General features: G+C 44.4%; 1 protein-coding gene across 1 annotated transcript in view; it reads left to right on the top strand.

Moving 5' to 3' along the window:
- The first annotated feature begins 711 nt into the window (after positions 1–711).
- LOC140492622 (zona pellucida sperm-binding protein 3-like) overlaps positions 712–10,620 on the top strand; it is a 187,988-nt gene continuing 178,079 nt past the window's right edge. Inside the window, exon 1 of the mRNA XM_072591642.1 lies at positions 712–1,322. The gene's annotated coding sequence lies outside the window, so the exon portion shown is untranslated. The remainder of the gene's footprint in view (positions 1,323–10,620) is intronic.

Below are 10,620 nucleotides of genomic sequence, written 5' to 3'. Positions count from 1 at the left end.
TGGATCTTGGGAAGGAGGTAGAACCAGGCAGTGCGGGGTTCCCGGAATATGAGGTTGGAAGCTGTGGGTGGGAGATCTCCTGAGGTGATGAGGTTCTGTATGGTCTGGGAGATGATGGTTTGGTGATGGGGGGTGGGGTCATGGTCGAGGGAGCAGTAGGAAGAGGTGTCCTCGAGTTGACGTTTGGCTTCAGCGGTGTAGAGGTCAGTGCGCCAGACTACCACTGCGCCCCCTTTATCCGCTGGCTTGATGGTGAGGTTGGGATTGGAGCAGAGGGATTGGAGGGCTGCGCGTTGTGAGGGTGAGAGGTTGGAGTGGGGGAGGGAGGTAGACACGTTGAGGCGGTTAATATCTCGACTGAAGAGGTCAGAGGGCAGGTAATAGGCCCTTTCTCCCCTCCCGCCTGATCCACCAATCACGGCCCGTCTCCCCACCCACCCCATGCGCTTTCTCCGTTGGTATTAGAGAGCTCCGCCGCTCGAGGCTGCCTGATCCGCCAATCACAACCCGTCCGGCGCTCCCGCCCCGCGCGCTTTATGCGTTGGAATTTGAAAGTCTCGCCGCACCCGCCGCTCGAAGTCGCCTGATCCACCAATCACAGCGCGCTAAATCCGATGGGATTTGAAATCCCGACTACGGCCCCGACTCGAGGCTGCCTGATCCGCCAATCAGAGCGCGCGCTTCTTTTACTGCGCGCGTTCTTCGGGCTGTTGGCGGTTGGTTTATTTTTTTCGAAGCTCGGTTCACGACCGACTCTGAAGTAATCACTTTGCATCGGGGTGTTTTTCTCTCTATCTCCCTCCCTTTTACACAACATTTATACAAAATCACAGGGAAAACAAGAGTTGTAAATTGTTGGAGGAGGTGAGACGCAATGTCGACATTTTAATCAGACCTCAAACTGTCAAAATTGGTTGACCAAAGAATCCGGACCCCCTCATCGCCTGTAGTGGAAGCTGATTCCATGCAGACCTTAAAAGGAAATCGAACTTTTATCGAACATTCACAGGAGAATGGCTTTTGCCGTAATTCAAAGAAAATCAAATAAAATAGAGTGCTGAAAATATTTGAGACGGAAAACTAGTTCAGTGGGCAGGGGGGGTTTCCAATTAAAGATCGAATCGAACGATCTGATTTGATGAAGACATGAAATTCAGTTGTTAAACTGCGATTATAACATGGGTAACAAACAGCACTGCAAAAACTCAGCAAGTCTGGCAGCACCTGTGGAGACAACGTTTCTCTTAAAACGAGAAATGGAAACATCTCAGTAAGGGGAGAAAGTGAGGACTGCAGATGTTGGATTCAGAGTGGAGAGTGTGGTGAGTTTTGAGACGATTTGTAACTCAGGTTGAGGTTTTGGATGTAAGTTTGCTCGCTGAGCTGCAAGGTTCATTTCCAGACATTTCGTCACCCTACTAGGTAACATCTTCAGTGGGCCTCAGGTGAAGCAATGTTGAAAATTCGTGCTTTCTATTTATATCTTTGGGTTGGTGATGTCATTTCCTGTGGTGATGTCATTTCCTGTTCCTTTTCTCACGGGGTGGTAGGTGGGGTCTAACTCGATGTGTTTGTTGATCGAGTTCTGGTTGGAATGCCATGCTTCTAGGATTTCTTGTGCGTGTCTTTGGCTTGTCCTAAGGTGGATGTGTTGTCCCACTTGAAGTGGTGTCCTTCCTCATCTATATGTGAGGATACTAGTTGGTGTTCATGTATCCTGGTAGCTATTTTTCTGCCTGTTTGTCCAATGTAGTGTTTGTTACAGTCCTTGCGCGGTACTTTGTAAATTACATTAGTTTTGCCCATTGTCTATATAGGGTCTTTCAAGTTCATTTGCTGCTGTTTTAGTGTGTTGGTGGGTTTGTGGGCTACCATGATGCTAAGGGGTCTGAGTAGTCTGGCAGTCATCTCTGAGATGTCTTTGATGTAAGGGAGAGTGGCTAGGGTTTCTGGATGTGTTTTGTCTACTTGTTTGGGTTTGTTGTGATACTGGAAAAGCATAGCTGGTCAGGCAGCATCCGAGGAGCAGGAGAATCGATGTTTCGGGCATAAGCCCTTCATGCCCAAAATGTTGAATCTCAGTGTGGGGTGCAGACATTGGGAGCCAGCTCTAGTTAAAAGTAAAAAGTGGATAACAGATGAATATGTGTTGGAATTGGGACCTGGTTTTCAGTCAAGACCTGACCGTAAATCTAACGAACCTTGAAAGGATCATTGCCCAGAAGACTTTTGTAAAGGCACATTCCAGAAGGAGATGTGTGACAGTCATGACCACCCTCCACAGCCACTTCGAGAGCAGTGTGTTGTGGCGCGTAGAGTCCGGGTATACATGAATGATCTGACAGATAGTGCCCTTCTCATCACTGTGCCTTGGTGTTTGTTGGAAAGTTTTGTTGATGAAGCATTCTGTGAAATGGCTTTGAATTTCAGTCTGTCAAATGACAGTCTGCCCAAGACAAGAAGGCCTAACCTTTTCCTGAGGGTCTTGAGCACTCTATGTGTTGACCGCTCACTGATGGACTTGTGGTTAAAGGTGTTTTCTTTTGCAAATATTTCCATGAAGGGCAGGTGATATGAAATGGTCCAACTAGTTGGGAGCATTCTGCGGCAATGAGGCCAGACCTATCCCTGTAGCATCAGGGACAGGTAGAACCTCAGTAAGTAGTGTCATTGGTGTTTGTGTGCTAAGGGTCTACCCACAACATGATGCAGCCACACGCAAACGTGGTATCAGGATGACGGTGGCGTTGACTGCACTCTTCCGCACAGTATAGCACTTTATACATGGTGTGCCTTCAGACCTGATCCATCTTTCACTTCCAAATGAAATACGAGACTTGGATGACTGCATCAGTGAGGGCTTGGGGAATAGTCCAGATCTGTGCCACATACAATAACTTAGAGAGGACCTCACACCTGATGACAGAGGTTTTACCTACAATGGAGAGGGACCGGTTCGCCCGTATGCCCAGTTTGTCTCACCTTTGCGATATGCTCCTTCCAGGTTTTGGTGCATGCTCCAGCCCTTCTGAACAACATACCCAGCACCTTCGAGTAATCTGTCCTAAAGGTGAAGGGTATGAAGCATTGGTTAGCCAAGTCACCAATGAATGTGGCCTCGATCTTGCCTCTATTTACCTTTGCATTGAGGCCAGTTTGAACTGTTCGCAGATGCTTAGTTGTCTGCACTTGAGAGCAGACCTGAGCAGATGAAGGTGACATTATCCATGTACAAGGAGGCTTTGACCTGCAGGCCTCTGCTGTCTGGAATAGTCACTCCTCTCGAGCTTGCATGCTTCCTGATGGACTCAGCAAAGATTATATAGAACACAGAAACAAGGCAAAAGAGAGTGGGCAGCCCTGCCTGAATCCAGATTTGATCGGAAAGCTAATTTCCATCTGTAGATTGAGATTGCACTTCTGATGTTGGTGTAGAGCAGTCGGATCCAAATGTAAATCCCCTCCGCAAAGCCCATTTTGGAGAATGCATCCCTCATGTAGTTGTGTAATATAAACTTAATTGAGTTTTTTGGGCAAGTTACCAGAAAGATTGATGAGGGCAGTGTTGTGGATGTTGTTTCCTTGGACTTTGACAAGATTCTGCATGATAGACTAATTTGTAAAGTTAGGTCACATAGGACTTGTTAAGCTTGCCAGTTGTATACATAATTGGCTTAACGGCAAGAGACAGTGGTAGTAGAAGGTTGCTTTCAGACTGGTGAATGTCACCAGCGGTGCTACACACAGTTTGGTCCTAGGTCCTTTTTTTTGTCATTTATGTAAATGATTTGGATGAGAATACAGAAGGCATGTTTACTAAGTTTGTGGACGACACCAAAATTGCTGGCATAGTTGACAGTGAGAAAGGTTTTCTAACAAAGGAATCTTGATCAAATTAGTCAATGGGCTGAAAAATAGCGCATGAAGTTCAATTTGGATAAATGTGAGGTGCAGCAAATAAGGGCAGAACTTATATAATTAATGTTAGGTGCCTTGGGAAGTGTTATAGAACAGAGATCGAGGAGTTCGGGTCATAATTCTTTGAAGTTTGTGTCACATAGACGGGGAGAAAGTGAAGACTGGAGATGCGAGAAGTCAGAGTTGAAAAGTGTGGCACTGAAAAAGCACAACAGGTGAGACAGCACCTGAGGAGCAGGAGAGTCAACCTTTTGGGCATAAGCCCTATTTGTGGTACCAAAATGCAATACTTCACATTTATCCAAATTGAAATTCATGTGCCATTTTTCAGCTCATTGACTAATTTGATCAAAATTCCTGACGAAGGGCTTATGCCCGAAATGTCGGCTCTCCTGCTTCTCAGATGCTGCCTGTGCTTTTACAGCAACATGCTTTTAGACTTTGATCTCCAACATAGAGTCATAGAGATGTACAGCATGGAAACAGACCCTTCGGTCCAACCCGTCCATGCCGACCAGATATCCCAACCCAATCTAGTCCCACCTGCCAGCACCTGGTCCATATCCATCCAAACAAAGCCTTCCTATTCATATACCCATCCAAATGCCTCTTAAATGTTGCAATTGTACCAGCCTCCACCACTGTCTTTGGCAGCTCATTCCATACACGTACCACCCTCTGCGTGAAAAAGTTGCCCCTTAGATCTCTTTTATATCTTTCCCCTCTCACCCTAAACCTATGCCCTCTAGTTCTGGACTCCCCGACCCCAGGGAAAAGACCTTGCCTATTTACCTTATCCATGCCTGTCATAATTTTGTAAACCTCTACAAGGTCACCCCTCAGCCTCCGACGCTCCAGCCTATTCAGCCTCTCCCTATAGCTCAAATCCTCCAAACCTGGCAACATCCTCGTAAATCTTTTCTGAACTCTTTCAAGTTTCACAACATCTTTCTGACAGGAAGGAGACCAGAATTGCACGCAGTTTTCCAACAGTGGCCTAACCAATGTCCTGTACAGCCGCAACATGACCTCCCAACTCCTGTACTCAATACTCTGACCAATAACAGAAAGCATACCAAACGCCTTCTTCACTATCCTATCTACCTGCAACTCCACTTTCAAGGAGCTATGAACCTGCACTCCAAGGTCTCTTTGTTCAGCAACACTCCCTAGGACCTTACCATTAAGTGTATAAGACCTGCTAAGATTTGCTTTCCCAAAATGCAGCACCTCGCATTTATCTGAATTAAACTCCATCTGCCACTTCTCAGCCCATTGGCCCATCTGGTCCTGATCCTGTGGTAATCTGAGGTAACCCTCTTCGCTGTCCACTACACCTCCAATTATGGTGTAATCTGCAAACTTACTAATTGTACCTTTTATGCTCGCATCCAAATCATTTATGTAAATGACAAAAAGTAGAAGACCCAGCACCGATCCTTGTGGCACTCCACTGGTCACAGGCCTCCAGTCTGAAAAACAACCCTCCACCACCACCCTCTGTCTTCTACCTTTTGAGCCAATTCTGTATCCAAATGGCTAATTCTCCCTGTATTCCATGAGATCTAATCTTGTTGCAGTCCTCAGTTTCCCTTTGAGCATAGGAGTTTGGACATCATGTTGAGATTGTACATGACATCAATAATGTCTTTTCTGGAGTGCTGTGGTCAGTTTTAGTTGCCTTGTTATTGGAAGGAAACTATTAAGATGGAGACAGTTCAGAAGAGATTTTGCTGGGAATGGACGATTTGATATAAAGAATGGCCAGGCGCATTGGGACCTTTTTTTCACTGGAGCTTGAGAGGTTGAGTGTCTACCTTATAGAGGTTTATAAAGTAAGGAGGGGGAATCAATAGTTAATGGTAGGTATCTTTTCCCAAGGATCAGGGATTTCAAGACTAGGCATATTTTTAAGGTGAGAGGTGAGAGATTTAAAAAAAGAAATGAGGGGTAGATTTTTTACACTGAGGGTGATTCTTGTGTGGAATGAACCTTCTGAGGAAGTGGTGGATGCGGGCACAGTTACGTGTTTAAAAAACACTTAGATAAATATATGAATAGGAATTGGAGAGACAGGAGCAGACAGATGGGACAAATTTAGTTTGAATTATGTTCGGCATGGACTGGTTGGACCAAAAGGTCTGTTTTCGTGCTGTATGTTTCTGATTCTGTATCCTGTCAAAGGCCTTCTCCTGGTCCAGACTGATGAGGCAGATCTCCATTCCTCTGTTTAGCACATAGGTGATTGTTTCCCTGAAGGGTTCTCAGAGATCACCCTGATCGGTACAGCACAGTTTTGGTCGGGGTGAATCACTGATCTCAAAGCAGACCTGACCTCGTTGGCAATAAACTTAGACAAGATTCTGTAATCGACATTCATCAGTGAAATTGATTGCCGGTTCCTAATTGCCTCCCCTTCCCCCTTCTGCTTGTAAATAAGGTTGATGAAACCTACCCCTTATGAATGCGCACATAGTACTCGCCAGAAGCATACCTTGTGTGCTTCCAACAGGTCCTGATCTATCAAGTCCTACAAAGCAGAATATAATTCAGCTGATAAGCTGTCATTTCTGGGAGTTTTATTCTTTTCGAAGAACTCGAGGCCTTGGTCAGCTTGTCTATAGAGATAATGACTGGTTCAGCTTCTCCTGCATGCTGCCCTCTAAAGCTCGGTCATAATGACAGGAATGATTGGGAAGCTGTATTATAGTGGGCTTTGTGTCATACAGTCTGGCATGAAAGACTGGAGAGATAGATCATTCTGGCCATAAGCAGGTGTATTTATGCTACACTCAGTCTGCAGGTGTGCTGAAGACGTGCAGCTTGGCGTTTTTAATTGTTTTTATCAGGAATCTAGGCATGCCTAGTTTGCTGTCAGCCCCTCTGGATCTTCCGTCTGCATTGATGACACAATTGAAATCTCTGGCCAGAATGACCGACTTTTATGCCACCAACAGCAGTGGGAGCTGCTGCAGGGCAGCCAGATTCTCATTTTTTACTGTCAGGCATGCACATTAATTAGTCTTGGGACCATTTCTGTACATAACATCTGCTATGAGGAAGTCATGATTTGGAGATGCCGGTGTTGGACTGGAGTGTACAAAGTTAAAAATCACACAACACCAGGTTGTAGTCCAACAGGTTTAATTGGAAGCTCACTAGCTTTCGGAGCGACGCTCCTTCATCAGGTGATAGACTAATCACCTGATGAAGGAGCGTCGCTCCGAAAGCTAGTGTGCTTCCAATTAAACCTGTTGGACTATAGCCTGGTGTTGTGTGATTTTTAGCTATGAGGAAGCACCTGCTGAGCATCTCGTTAACCTTGGGAAATGGTGAATTTGCCTCCTCGTAGCAGAACATCCAAGCTGGAGGAACAGCAATTGTTGCCTCCTGACCAAATTGAAAGCCTGTGGGCCCACAAGCTCGTCTATTTCTGTAGCTGAGGTGCACTATCCTGCACTTCTCAGAAACAGGAGGTCCAGTTTTATGTTGAAAGGTCGGCCAAAATGGAAACGCATCATGTAATCGATTTTTAAACCATTTAAGATTTATGGAAATTACCAGAAATCCAATGGCTGTTTGCTGAAAGTTTCATCACTGGGGGAATTCCCTGCATCCCTGTGGTAAGGTACAATTGTTGGACCCTTGCAGGGCTGCCAGAGCTGTCCTGCTCTTCTTTTCTGTAGATGCTGGAGCACTAACTGTAAAGTCCTGTTCACCCATTTTTATTCCTATGACTGTTGACTTAGATTCTCAAGCATCACCATTTTAAAATTCTTATTGTTGTGTTCCAATCCTTCAGTAGCCCCTTTAGTATTCCTGCACCCTTCTCCAGCTTTTCAACTTTTAAGATATTGTTGGTCTTTCACCTTTTTAAGTATCCCCAAGTTTTTCTTTGGGTCCACCATTGGTGGCAACCCTGTGTTTGCAATTCCTACCCTTAATCTGTCCCATTCCTATTCAGCTTGACAGCTATTTTGATCAACCTTTTAGTTACCTGTCCTATGCCTCCTCATCTGTCTTGGGGTCAGTTTTGTTTTCTTACAGGCCCTGTGAAGCATCTTAAGTTTTTTTTAGTATATGCTAAACTTGCAGAATAAATGAAAGCTATTTTAGATTATTCTCTGGAATGTGGGATTCTTTGGTCTAGGTACTAGGCAGTGATGTTTGTCAGTGGGTTGGGTGGGTCTTGAGAAGCTCTTTAGTATTCTGTGCTGTGAAGCTTATTAGTGGGTTACGTTTCAGCAGAATCTCAACACATATTTGGGGTGCCTTGATTCTACTAATCTACATTTAAGCTTTCTAGATTTAATTAAGTGGAGTTAAGAAAAGAAATAATTGCATTTCTGAAGCATATTTCATGACTTTTGGCTGTTTCATATCGCTTGGTATCCATTAAAACTTTTTAACTGTAGCAATATAGGAAATATGGCATCCAAATTACACAAAGCATAAACAGCAAAATGATAATGAGCAGATTCCCCACTCTTCAAGTAATGTGATGGAACTTTTTAAAATCTTCTTGAGTGGCAGACAGCTCTATGGGTTTAATGTCTCATCTGAAAGATAACACCTTTGAATTTTTAAAAATTCCCTCTTGGGATGTGGACATTGCTGGCAGGCAGCATTTCACTGCCACCCTAGTTGAGAAGATGGTGGTGAACTGCCTTCTTGATCTGCTACAGACACATGCTGTAGGTTGACCCACAATACCCTTAGCGAGGGAATTCCAGGACTTTGACCCAGTGAAAGTGGAGGAACGACAATATATTTCCTTGACAGGATGGTGAGTGGATTGGGGGTGAATTTGCAGATGGTGATGTTCCCATTGCATCTGCTGCTCTTGGTCCTTCTAGATGGAAGTGGTCATGGGTTTGGAAGGTGCTTCGGTGAATTCCTGCAGTGCATCTTGTTGATAGTACACAGCTGGTACTGAGTATCTGTGGTGGAGGGTATGGTGCAAGTTATGTATGCTGTTTTGTTCTGGATAGTGACAAGCTTCTTCAGTGTAATTTGAATTGCACCTATTCAGACTAGTGGGGAATATTTCATCACACTTCTGACTTGTGCCTTGTAGATGGTGGAAGGCTTTGTGGAGTCAGTTGGGTGAGTTAATGGCCACAGTATTCCTAGTCTCTAACCTGCTCTTAAAGCCGTTTTGTTTATGTGACGAATTAAGTTGAGTGTCTCATAACCTCAGAGATGTTGATAGTTGGGGATTCGGTGATAGTAACACCATTGAATGTCAAGGGGTGGTGATCAGATTGGGAGAAAGTGAGGACTGCAGATGCTGGAGATCAGAGCTGAAAAATATGTTGCTGGAAAAGTGCAGCAGGTCAGGCAGCATCCAAGGAGCAGGAGAATTGACGTTTCGGGCATAAGCCCTTCTTCGGGAATGCCTGAATAAGGGCTTATGCCCGAAATGTCGATTCTCCTGCTCCTTGGATGCTGCCTGACCTGCTGCGCTTTTCCAGCAACACATTTTTCAGTGGCGATTAGATTGTCTGTTATTGGAGACGGTCATTACTTTTCCATTTGTGCAGCCTGAATGTTGCTTGCCATTTGACTAGATATTATTGTATTTGAACAAGGAATTCTTGCTCAAAAGCCAAGGCTTTTTCATGCCCCCTCCTCAGTCCAATTTTGAGTTTCCTAGCTATCCTGCAAATGAGTTGATGGGGGATGTGGGGAGAAAGGGCATGTGGTTTATTTGGATTTTTAGAAAGCTTTCAACAAAGTCCGAAATAAGAGAATACCATGTAAAACTAAAGCACTTGGGATTGGGGGTATTGAGGTGGATAGAAAACTGGCAGATAAGAAACAAAGTGGGAATAAATGGGTCTTTTTCTGTGGTATATTTCAGACTCCAGTACTAGGACCTGTGTATTTAGATGAGGAAACTAAATGTAAAATCTCCAAATTTGCAGACAACAGAAAGCTGAGTGGGAGGGTGAGCTGTGAGGAGGATGCAGACATGCTTCAGTGGGATTTGGAAAAGTTGAGTGAGTGGGCAAATGAATGTACTGCATCTGCCAGTGTGGATAAATGTGAAGTTATTCACTTTGGTAGCAAAAGCAAAAAGGCAGATTAGCTAAATGGTTGTTCAATGAGAACAGGAATATGCAAGCAGACCTTGGTATCCTCATATAACAGTCGCTGAAGATAAGCGTGTGGGTGCAACAGGTGGTTAAAAAAAGACAAAAAAGAAAAAGACCCATTTATTCCCACTTTGTTTCTTATCTGCCAGTTTTCTATCCACCTCAATACCCCCAATCCCAAGTGCTTTAGTTTTACATGGTATTCTCTTATAGTAAGAGAATGTGAGTACAAGAACAGAATGTCTTACTGCAATTAATCAAATCTGATTCCACACCTGGAATATTGTGTGCAGTTTTGGGCTCCTTAACAGAGGATGGATATTCTTGCTATGCAGGGAGTGCAGCAAAGGTTTGCCAGACTGATTCCTGGGATGGCAGGCCCAACTGTGAGGAGAGATTGAATTGGTTAGAGTTATATTTTGTGGAGTTCAGAAGAATTAGGCAGAGTGGGGATGACTCATAGAAACCTATAAAATTCTAACGTAGGTAATTGCTGAAGGATGTTCTTGAAGGCAAAGGAGTTCAGAACCAGGGATCACAATTTAAGGATATGGGGCAAACTACTTAGGACTGAGATGGGAATTTTTTTCTCCCCCTGAGACTG

This window comes from Chiloscyllium punctatum, chromosome 21, assembly GCF_047496795.1.
Source record: "Chiloscyllium punctatum isolate Juve2018m chromosome 21, sChiPun1.3, whole genome shotgun sequence".
Classification (NCBI taxonomy): domain Eukaryota; kingdom Metazoa; phylum Chordata; class Chondrichthyes; order Orectolobiformes; family Hemiscylliidae; genus Chiloscyllium; species Chiloscyllium punctatum.
This window is presented reverse-complemented; position numbering and strand designations above follow the sequence as displayed.